Genomic DNA, 12136 nt, shown 5'->3' with positions numbered 1-12136 from the left:
TTCAGGTGATTTTTTGACACGATAGATAATGTGTCAGTTCTCCAGAACACATTTTAGCTTCTTGGGGACTTTAGTTCACATCTGGGAAGAGAGAAAATTCCATCAGTCTTCATGAACAAGACGTCGGCGTGCAGTCTGGACCATCCACTGTCAGTGGGGTCGTCTCTGAAGGAAAAAGATGCCATCCATGGGGGTCAGGTGAGCCTCAGGTGCGGATCGTGGCCGAGCCGGCTGTTCTGTATTGATCACAGAGCCCAGGTTTATTCTCGGTCCTTCTCAGCCTGCTCTGTGCCCAGGGACGCTGCCATCCAGTTGGGTTTGACCAGTGGACAACACCTGTGGGATATCAGAGGGTGGGGCAGAAAGAGGTTGGAAGCTCACCCACCTGTCCTTGGTCGGCAGTGCCCATGTCCCCCGCGGTGAGCACCGCTTGCCTTACCTTTTGGTGGGGGGTAATCATTTTCCCTGTTGCTACTGGAGTACCTGACTGACCCCCGAACCTGCGCAAACCTCTGTAATGATCTTTTCATTAAGAGTTTTCCAGGCGAACCGTCTGCCTCCTATGTGACCCTGGCTGGCCAAGCCCTCTATGAGGTCTGACTGCAGGACCCTGGGAACTGGTAGTTGGGGGCCACAAGTCAGAGCCATAACTTCAGAAATTCTCCTGCCAAAAACTTCCTCTTTGGGTCACAACCGTAGACAGTTTCTTTGACTTTGCCCCCACATCACAGTGACGGAGCCTCAGTCACCTCCCTTAGAGGGGACATGAGGAGCTGCGTTTGCTGTGTCGCGCTCTGCTGTGACGTGCTGGCCTCAGGCCCTGGCGGGAGCTTGGCTCACCTGAGCAGTGGGAGTGGGGCTGTAGGGAGAAAGGAAAGCTGGGACCCTGCTTCCGGGACAGAGCCTTCAAGGGCCAGGATGAGGGCCTGAGGCACCCATGGCGGGAGGGAGGGGAGAAACTGGACCCTGCGGGAGCTCAGAGACTGGAGTTGGGGATACTAATGATATAATTTGTGTCTACTTTTTCACGTTTTCACCACCACGTATGAGCCCTCTGGTGTTTTTCATATTGGTATTTCTCCCCTCATCATTCCAATAGCTTTTAAAAAATTGAAATATAGTTGATTTAGGGTTAGTATAGTTGATTTACAATGTTGTGTTAATTACTGCTGTATAGCAAAGTGACTCATTTCTACACATATATTTATTCTTTTTTATATTCTTTTCCATTATGGTTTATCCCAGGACATTGACTGTATTTCCCTGTGCTATACAGTAGGAACTTCCAGTGGTTTTTGATGTGAGTTTTACTAAAATCAGTGCTTGTATCTATGGATTGGTATTACTGTTTTCCTATTTCTTATTTTTTTCATTTCTGCTTTTAGTTGTAGAAATTCCTTCTTTCTGTTTTCCTTAAGTTCATTCTGTTGTTTTCTTTCCAAGTTCTTAAACTGTATGCTTACTTCGCTCATCTTCCATATTTCCTTTTTAGCAACGCCAGTATCTAAAGCGACCCTTTCCCTCCGAACATTCCTTTAGTTGCGCCTCTGGGTTTTGATATATGTTGTTTTCTAAATATTCTGCTGTTTTGATCTTGATTTTTCAGTGACAGAAGAATTTAAAATTTTAAAAATATTTCTAGATGGTAGGTTTGTCTTCTAGTTTCTACTTTTATTATTAATTTCTCATTTTATTGCATTATGATCAGAAAATGTTAGTTTTACTTTTTTAATTTAAAATATGTTTGGAGGTCTTCTTTCTGGCTGACTAGAGTCAATTTTTGTGACTATTAATAGGTCATTTGGAAAAGAGTTATTCTCTGATTTTAGGATATAGAGTGTGATATATAGCAATTACCTCATATGTTGTTTAGGTTTCCTGTGTGTGTGTGTGTGTGTGTGTGACTACACACATTCAACTTTTCACCCTTAAGAGTTTTTCACTTACTTAATTTTTTGTTTCTACTTTCACCACGTTCCACTCTTTCCCATACATGAATTTTGCAAAGGCAACAAAGTCCACGTCTGACAGGTCGTCCTCTCTCTCCAGATCAGATGAGCTCAGAGCAGCATCTTGGCCCTGACATGTTACGCAGAGGCACAAGGCCAGCCTTTGAAAGCACACACGGGGGAAATTTGGAAAGAAGGAGTGATTTGTCATAACAGTCGGTATGACTTAGATTAGCACATCTTTGGCTTGGGACCCAGTGGTTGAATTTTCTTATATGGCAGGGATGTATCAACACGGGGCCTCAGAATACTTACCTGCACAGTGGCCAGGAAGGGCCAGGTGCCACTGTCTGCTTGTACTCTTATTTTGGCCTTCCCGTTTTCTAAAAGATGTGAGCACTCATCAAGGCACGTAAATATTAGAGCCAGAGCACAAATGGGTTGCCCTAGATCAGGCCAGGTTGCCATAGATTCTGAGCAAAATTAGTATCTTGGAGTTTATGATTACTTGGTTACAAATGCACCTATAAGGAAAATAGAATTTTTTAAGCCATAAGTAATTGAAGATTATAGATGTTTTAATATTCTGTTATGGGATATTACATATTGGAATTGTTATTTCAGATATTTTAGCAAGTTTTTAATTAGAATGGATGAACGTACAGATTATTTAAAAAAAAAACAAACTTGGAAGTGTAATAATTTCAGAGTCATTTTGTTATGTTAACTCATGGAGAATCATTGCAGTGGTGCCAGAGGAAGGGAGTGGGTCAAGGTCCTGTTAGTTTCCTTGTTTAAGTGTAACGGCTGAGCTTTGGAGATTATGAACCTGTAAGCTTGAAATCAATCCCCAGCAACATTCTAGATCAGATCACTGAGTTAACATCTGCCAGCAGAGATCACCCATGGAAAGGGCAAAGCCCACCGCTTCTTTTCGTTGGGGTTGTGACGAAGAACTAACAGATGGGAACATAGAGTGAATGGCCACAAAACATCGAAATCTCTCTTCTGACGGCTGCCAAGGCCCAAGCTGAGTGGGGAAGGAGAGATCATTCCAAATCTTGTTAAATATTTCGCCTAAATACTATTGGTAATGTTCTTGTCAACTAGAAGAGACAGCCTAACCCACTAACGGCCTCCTGTGATAAGGAAGCAGCAGGGCAGAGAGAATAAAAGTGCAGGTTCCGGAATCAGATGACCTGGATTCCGAACCACTCGTGCTCTGTTGTGGCGTCGAAAGGTTATTGTTTCATTCATGAATTAATTTACCATTTCAGCAAGTATTATTGAGCTCCTAATATGTGCTTGATACATTTGTAGGTTTGGGGGAACCAATAGTAAACAGGATTCTATAAATGAATGAAGGAATGAATTCCTGTCCTCTTGAAACTTATATCATGAAGCTTATGTCATTGGCAGTAAAAAACTACATAAAATATATGGCTGTCAGACTGTAATTGGCACTAGACTAAGAATGAAGCTGGGAAAGAGGGTAATTACAAGGAACAGGGTTTTTATATTAGAGCATCAAGGAAAGTCCTCACTGGGAAAGTGATATCTTAGCAAAGACTTGAAGGAGCAATTCAGGCCAAGGGAACAGCAATTGTAAGCATTCTGAGGTCGGAATATGTCTGCTAATTTGAGGAGCAGAAAGGAAGTCAGAATAAATGACAGGTGAGATCAGGGTTAGTCTGGGTCTAGGCAAGGACAAAAGTATAGTTTTTTTTTTTTTTTTAATGCTGCAAGATGTTTATGATTGAGAAATTTTGTAGTATTTTGTTTAGAATCTCATTCCATTTCCCAGAAAATCAGATGTCCTAATCATACATTGACATCAAAGTTTAATCATATTATTTTTTACCTTTTTTTTTAACCATTCTTACATTTAACATTTTTTAAAGTGTACTACTCAGTACTGTTTAGTGTATTCACGTTGCTGTGTAACAGATCTCTACAACATTTTCATCTTGTAAAACTGACTCAATACCCCTTGAACAACTCCCCAGTCCCCCTCCCCCCAGCCTCTGGCAACCACCCTTCTACTTTCCATCTCTATGAATTTGGTTAGTTAGATCCTTCATAGAGGAATCATACAGTATTTGTCTGTCTTTATGCCAGTACCATACTCTTTTGATCACTGTAGCTTTGTAATATGTTATGAAATCAGGAACTATGATGCTTCCAACTTTGTTCTTTTTTAAGATTGTGTTGGCTATTTGGGGTCCTTAACATTCCATATGAATTTTAGGATTTTTTTTTTCCTGTTTCTGCAAAAAATGCCATTGGCATTCTGATAGGGATTGCACTGACTCTGTAGATTGCTTTGGGGACACTGTAATGGGGGCATTTTACCAATTTAAGTCTGAAGTCTAGTTTTAGTATTTTAAATCTTCCAATCCATGAACATGGAATGCTTTCCATTTATTTTTCTCTAATTTCTTTCGGCAACATTTTCAGCTTTCAGTGTACAAATCTTTCACCTCCTTGGTTAAGTTTATTACTGAGTATTGTATTCTTTTTGACGATGCTGTGAAAGGGATTATTTCCTTGGTTTCCTTTTCAAAATGTTCTCTGTTAGTATGTAGACAGGTAACCCATTTTTGTCATACTCATTTTTTGAATAGGGAAATTTAATATAAAAATTATTAACTAGTAAAAGAAGGATTACCTACTAAGAGATAGCGAGAACCCTAAAGGAAATGGAAATAGCAGATGTAGGGAGAGCTACTGAGGGCTGAGTCAGAGCACCTGAGGAAGGTGAAGCTGGATGGTCCTCTCCCACCCCAACATATTCAGACTCATTGGAGACGGTATGACATGATCCCCTGGGTAATGTGGGAGTGGGCATCTTCGGATCTCTGGCAGCTGAGCTATAAGAGAAAACTCAAACACCATCACCTCCCCCTGCAGTGCCCTCTGCTGACAAACCTGGGCCTTGCACCAGGAGAATATCCCAGGACCTGCTCCAGCATCAGAAGGCAGGCAAAGAAGGATGCATTTGTAGCTAAGAAGCCACCGTGACACCTGGCACAGGAGGTGCTGGGGGCTGCTTTCACTGGAGCTCATACACCATTAAAGGGCTTTTATGAAGAGCAAGACAGGATGCCTTTAGAGAGTTTTGAGCAGAAGACTGACACGATCTCAGTCACGCTCTCAGCAGGATGGTTCCGGTTGCTGGCTTGAAGATGGACTGGTGGCAGGTGCGGGGGAAGCCCACTAGGAGGCTGTTGCAATAATAGTAAAATAATAATCTAAACATGTCATTAAACCTTTATGTAATAAAGGTATCTAACTGGGACTCTCATGATATCTTGGCTAACTTTATCATGGTTAACTCTAGGTCTAAATAAGAAGCAAAGTATTTTTTAAGGAACATTTTAAAAATCAGTCACCATGAAATACATGCTGATTTTTCTAGTAGGTGAAAAGATACAGCAGCAAAAGCAAAAATAAACAAGTGGACTACATCAAACCAAAAAACTTCATACAAAAAAGAAACATGTATAACCGAATCACTTTGCTGTACATCTGCAACTAACACAGCATTTGTAAATCAACTATATTCCAATAAAATTTTTTTTAAAAAAGAAACCATCAGGCTTCCCTGGTGGCGCAGTGGTTGAGAGTCCGCCTGCCGATGCAGGGGACACGGGTTCATGCCCCGGTCTGGGAAGATCCCACATGCCGCTGAGCGGCGGGGCCCGTGAGCCATGGCCACTAAGCCTGCGTGTCCGGAGCCTGTGCTCCGCAGTGGGAGAGGCCACAGCGGTGAGAGGCCCGAGTACCGCAAAGAAAAAAAAAAGAAAAGAAACCATCAACAAGATGAAAAGGCAACAAACATACAGAATGGGAGAAAATATTCACAAATCACACATATGATAAGGAGTTAATATCCAAAATATATAAGGAACTCATACAACTCAATAGCAAAAAACCAAGTAATCCAATTTAAAAATGGGGAAAGGACCTGAATAGACATTTTTTTCAAAGAAGATACACAGATGGCTAACACGTACATGGAAAGATGCTCAACATCACTAATTGTCAGGGAAATGCAAATTAAAACTACAAAGAGATATCACCTCACACCTCTTTACGGTGACTGTTAACAAAAAGACAAGAAACAAGAAGAATTGGCAAGGGTGTGGAGAAAAGGGAACCCTTGTGCACTGTTGGTGGAATGTAACTTGGTGTAGCCACTATGGAAAACAGTACAGAGTTTCCTCAAAAAACTAGAAATAAAACTACTATATGATCCAGCAATGCCACTCCTGGGTATGTATCTGAAGGAAACGAAATCACTGTCTTGAGGAGATCGCTGCAACCCCATGTTCAATGAAGCGTTATTCACAGTAGTCAAGGCGTGGAAACCATCTAAGTGCCCACTGATGGCTGAAAGGACAAAGAAATGTGGTACATATGTACACACCACATTTGTGACCACATGGAGGAAGCCTAAGGGCACTTTGTATTCTTCCCACTCAGAGAGAGACGAATACTGTCTGATCTCATTTACATGTGGAATCTTAAAACACAAAACTCATGTAAACAGAGAACAGTTTGGTGGCTTCCAGAGGTAGTAAAATGAATGAGTCCTAGGAGTGTAGAGTACAGCATGGTGACTATGATTAACAACACTGTACTGCATATTTGAAAGTTGCTAAGAGCGTACATTTTAAAAGTTTTCACCACACATACAACAAAAAAATTGTAACTATGTGAGGTGATGGATGTGTTTACTACCCTTATTGTGGTAATCACTTCACAATATATACATACTTTATATCACCACGTTGCACACCTTACATTTACATAATGTTATATATCAATTATATCTCAATAAAGCTGGAAGAAAAATAAACGAAAAATATGTAGTAGAAAGCCCTCCTTCTACCTCTATCTGCTATCCGTCTCACTCCCATAAAACTTTTGTTTGTTTCTTGTGCATCTTTCCAGAGTTTTTAAATATAAATACTAGCAAACACAACTATATATTTTTTTTTATCTCTCCTTTCATTGTTCCTCAAAAGGAATATACGATACTCTCAGGTTTTTCACCTTTGCTTTTTCCACAAAATTATAGATCTGGAGATTTTTTCCATATCAATATATAGAAAGACTCCTCATTTTTTCAAATAGCTGCATGTTCCATAATTTAAATAGTTTTAAAATAATGGAAATTTGGGGTGTTTGCAGTCTTTTGTTGTTATACACAATGCTGCAATGGAAAGCCTTCTTTATATGTCACTTTGCACGTGTGCAAGTCTACCTGTAGGGTAAAGTTACAGAAGGGAAATGATGGATTAAAGGGTAATATGCATGATAATTCTGATGGCTATTGCCAAATAGAGCATCGCTGGACCAGAAGGAATCTACAGTACCACCGCAAGGTATGAGGGGGCCTGTTTCCCCGAAGCCTCACCAGTGAAAAGTACTAACAACTTTTGGAGTTTTGCCAAGGTGATTGATGAAAAATGACATCTTGGTATAGTTTTAATTTGCATTTTTCTTATACTAAGCGCAGTGAGTATCTTTTCCTATTTTTCCTATTTCATATTTTTAAGATATAATTATTCTCTGTTCCTATCCTTTGCCCATTTATCTGTTGGATTGTTGGTCTGGGCTCTGTGTTTTTAAGTCAACTGAGAAATGTTAAGCGCTATGCATTATTTTGGGGTTAAAAATCCCATCACATTTTTAATGTTGTAAAACTTACAATAAGCCTGCTACTTTAATACTAGTAAATATGTCTTATTATACTACAAAATAGTTTCTTGGTTCAGAGGCTGAAATTAGAAATTTCAAACATGGCTCGTGTGTGTGTGTGTGTGTGTGTGTGCGCGCGCGCGCACGTGCGCGCGCATATAATGATGGCCTTTTTATAAAGTCACATGAGGCCATAAAACTTTACTCCAAAAAGGGAGACCAAACTCAAGTGAGGTCTCTGGAACACAGCTATGCCGAGGCTTAGGAATAAGGTCTCAGATTAGCCTAAGTGTTGCTCCCACTGAAGGGGATAACATCGCTAATTACACTTCTAATTATTTTAATCTCATTTGTTGAACAGATTCCAGTCTAAATCATTAATAGCAAACCAGATTCCTGCATCGGCTATTTGGATGGTGTACAGGGCATTATATTTATACTGAACTCCATTTTATTAATAATTTTAAAAAGCATAATAGACATGAAATACAATGTCAGAGCTTGTCCTCTTGTCTAACCCCCTCATTTTACATAGGCTATTAATAGGGGCTTTGATTTTCATGCCCCCTCTTAATTTTCCTTCACCTTTCAATATGCTTTCAGTTCTTATCAGAACACCTGGTTGTAGATAAGTCCACCCAACTTCCATGCTGCCTGATGCCCTACACACCTCAGCACACAAAAGATCTTTCTTGCTTAGTTCTTGGCTATTCCAGATTTGTAGGGTCACTAGAGGAAATGCTCTAGGACAGTAAAAGTTCTATTTTCTTAAGCTGATAGGCTTCAGTTTCTCCATGGGTCCATTAAGGATTCTTGATTCGAAGTCTCCTAATGTTCCCAGAGATCAAACCGTCGCTGAGTTTGTGAGAGGAGAGAAAGGTGGGGTGATGGGTTCTCCACCTTCCCTGAGGAGAGGGCTGCCCTGTTCGGGGGGCAATGTTAATATTCTGCATAGTTTTGTTATATTCTATTTCCTGAGGTCATAACAGCCTGGGTTCCAATTACATTCCTAGAATAATGAGCCTGTTACAGTAAATGAACATTTTCAAGTGCGACTGAATAACCATCTATTGAATATGACGGCACCTAACAATTTTCCTCTTGGCAGAAGGAAAGAAGGATGCATTTGGGTGACAGGAAGTTGTCTGTGACACGCGATAGAAAAAGGAGGGTGAGAATTTAAGGCGGTTCTGGCGTCTCTCGTGGCCTCTGTTTAGTCAAGGCTGTCGGGAGATAGAGGCTATGGACCCTTTCTGCAAATGTCGAGGCTCCCTGACTCCAAACCGCTTCAGGGTCCTGACCCCAGAAGTCACCTGGTCTAAGTTTGTCCCCTTTCTTCTTTTGAAAGTTGTGATTGACACCAAATGACAGCTCAGGATCCTGGCTTTATTGCCTTAGCACTATCACAAAGAATGGAGTTGGACCAAGTAGCCCGTGTTAAGAGTAACCTTTAGGAATAGATTGTTTTAAATGTTAAAAACATACTTTTAAACAAAGCATGTTCTATGCAACCATACTGCCCCTTGACTTTCTGGTATTTTCATATGGTACTTGTCAAGGCAACTTTGTGACCGGACATACACATGGTGGGTGTTCCCATTAAAAAGGCAAAGAGGAAACGGGTCAGTAGCTGTCGAGTAGGAAGTCCTGATGGAGAAATCCCCTCCATAGGATGCAAAGAAAGGTCCCAGACCAAGGATGGAAGAGGGGCGGTGAAAGCATTTCCACCTACAGGCCTCTATCTGTGCCTGTTTCTCCTACCAAAGCATTGCTAATCTTGCAACATTTCACATACTGGTGAGAAGAATGTTTTAGTGTAGGATTCCATGTCCCTTTCTGGCCGCACAATTTTCTGTGTGAACTTGCACGAGTTTCCTACCTTTTCTGCATCCGTGTAGACGACCCGAGGTCAACCAGGTAGGAGCTCCAGTTGCGCACTTGGAGCTGGAGGCCAGACGTGGTTATTGTTCGGTGGATGCGCTCTCTTCCATTCCCATCAGAAAAAAGGAACACAACCAGTTTGTATTCGTGTAGAACAGACAAGAACATTTGTTTATAATTCTGTCCCAGGACTCTGTTAGCTTTCCTGGCCTCTGTGTCAGTCCAAGGAAATACGGACCACTGGCCATCCAGCAAAGCATCACATGAATTCATTAAATTGATGGCATCCTGCTGACTGGACAAGTCAGGCGAGCAGTGGCGAGCCTGTTGGAGGCTTTGGTAAGATACGTATGCGTCAGAAGGTGGAGGACAAGCCATACAAAAATTCAGGGTGCTGCCATAGAGTTAAGTTTTTAGGGGTCCAGGGGGTGACCAGATGTCCCTCCAGAGTAACACATAAAGTGCTGTGTCTCGTATCCCTAGCACACGTTGCCCAGACTGCCTCTTTGACCTCTGCAGGCCACTTTACATGCCTGGGAGGTGCTCAGGCCTGTGTGTTGGATGACATGGAGGATAGAGCAGGGCAAAGCTCTGCGGTGGGTCCTGCTGCCTCAGCCCTGCCCCTGGGGCCATACAATATGGCAGACCCTGCAGTGTCAGCGGTGCCCGTGGGGCTGGATGCCGTGTGGATTTGTGTTAAACCCCCATAGAGGAGTCCGGATGTCTTCTCTGGGGTCCTGGAGGCAGGCCGTGCTAATTCCATCTGCAGGGCACCACGGCCCACAGCCAACGGGACAGCCGAGAGCGAGAGGAACTTAGGACGGGTCCAGGAGAAAGGATGACAGGTTTCAATCTTGGCCCAATAAGTGCCTGCCATGGTGGGGTGTCATTCACCCCACTACCTCCCTTTTGTAAATCTCCTCTCAGGTACCGCCCACAGGTACCATGGAAGAACCGGTCCCCTGCCGGGCAGGCCTCCGTGTGGCAGCCATGGTGGTGGATCCCTTAGGGCTCCTTCCAGCAAAGCTGCTGTGCGGAGTACGGCTGACAGCCTCAAGCCACGGTCCCTGTGGAGCCACCATGGCCGTCATGCCACGGCTGTGTTCCCCAGGCTACACCCAGCCAACGACTGGCAACCACAGTCCCTGGCCACCACTAATCTACTTTCTGTCGCTACAGACTTGCCTATTCTGAAGGTTTATATTTCATGTAAGTGAAATCATGCAATAGGTGGTCTTTCTTGACTGAGGTCTTTCATTCAGCACGATGTTTCCAAGGCTCCTGATCTTTGCGTAGTTGATATTTATAATCACGTAGTAACTGGCACAGTGTATAACAGTAATGCTTATTCCATAGAGCTGGTATGGAGAGGACATGCATTAGTACACGTAGAATTCTCAGGACAACGCCTGACAGAGTTAGTGCTCAATAAATTACGCTATTTTTTGTCTTTATAAAAAGACCTCATTTTAAAACTGTGTTTTTTCTAACTATAACAGTAGCACATAGATGAAATGGAAGATCATTCACAATAGCCAATATCAACACCATAATCCCCATCACTGCTAGCATTTTGGAGCACATATAAAATATATATACACACATATATATAACTTACTGTAAATATATATGCGTATATATAATATGCTAATGTCACTGAAATATAATTGATTTACAATGTTGTGTTAGTTTCAGGTGCACAGCAAAGTGGTTCAGTTATACATTACTTATATGTCTATTCTCTTTTAGATTTTTTTTCCCTTATAGGTTATTACAGAATATTGAATAGAGTTCCCTGTGCTGTACAGTAGGTCCTTGTTGTGTATCTGTTTTATATACAGTAGTTTGTATCTGCTAACCCTAACCTCCTAATTTATCCCTCCCCCACCTTTCCCCTTTGGTAACGGTAAGTTTGTTCTGTATGTCTGTGGGTCTATTTCTGTCTTGTAAATTAGTTCATTTGTATCATTTTTTTAGATTCCACATATAAGTGATATCATATGATATTTGTCTTTCTCTGTCTGACTTACTTCACTCAGTATGATCATCTCTAGGTCCATCCATGTCGCTGCAAAGGGCACTATTTCATTCTTTGTTACGGCTGAGTAGTAGTATTGTATATATGTACCACATCTTCTTTATCCATTCATCTGTCGATGGACACTTAGGTTGTTTCCATCTTGGCTATTGTAACTAGTGATGCAGTGAACATCGCGAGGTGCATGCATCTTTTCGAATTATGGTTTCCTCTGGATATAAGCCCAAGAAGTGGGATTGTAGGATCATTAATTTAAGCTATTATTGATTGCTTCACTTGTTATAGAAATACTTGTGGAAACAAATGACATTAAATGTCTTATATTCTGGCCTTACTGAAAAATCATCAAATATTTTTTAAAATTTAGGGGTTTTAAAAGAAAAAGTAGTGATTACCACAAGAGTTGACATGAATTGAGATTTTTCCTGTCTCTTCCAGTTTGGACCCCGAGGTTCCTGACGTGCCCTCTGGTTCGGCTACAGCACAAGGTCTGCAGGCAGCGGTCAGACTCACCAGTCTCTTCTGAAATGTAGGAAAACATTTCAGGTTAGTCTGTTTGTTA

The 12136-nt window shown here is 41.6% G+C and overlaps 1 long non-coding RNA gene across 1 annotated transcript in view; it reads left to right on the top strand.

Moving 5' to 3' along the window:
- LOC117197112 (uncharacterized) overlaps nucleotides 1-12136 on the top strand; it is a 150402-nt gene that overhangs the window by 109740 nt on the left and 28526 nt on the right. The window contains exon 5 of the long non-coding RNA XR_004477625.2: nucleotides 12013-12120. This is a non-coding gene — a long non-coding RNA (uncharacterized LOC117197112). The remainder of the gene's footprint in view (nucleotides 1-12012; nucleotides 12121-12136) is intronic.

The sequence above is a fragment of the Orcinus orca genome, chromosome 10 (genome assembly GCF_937001465.1).
Source record: "Orcinus orca chromosome 10, mOrcOrc1.1, whole genome shotgun sequence".
NCBI lineage: Eukaryota > Metazoa > Chordata > Mammalia > Artiodactyla > Delphinidae > Orcinus > Orcinus orca.
The sequence above is the reverse complement of the archived record's forward strand: the minus strand, read 5'-3'. Positions and strand labels throughout refer to the sequence as shown.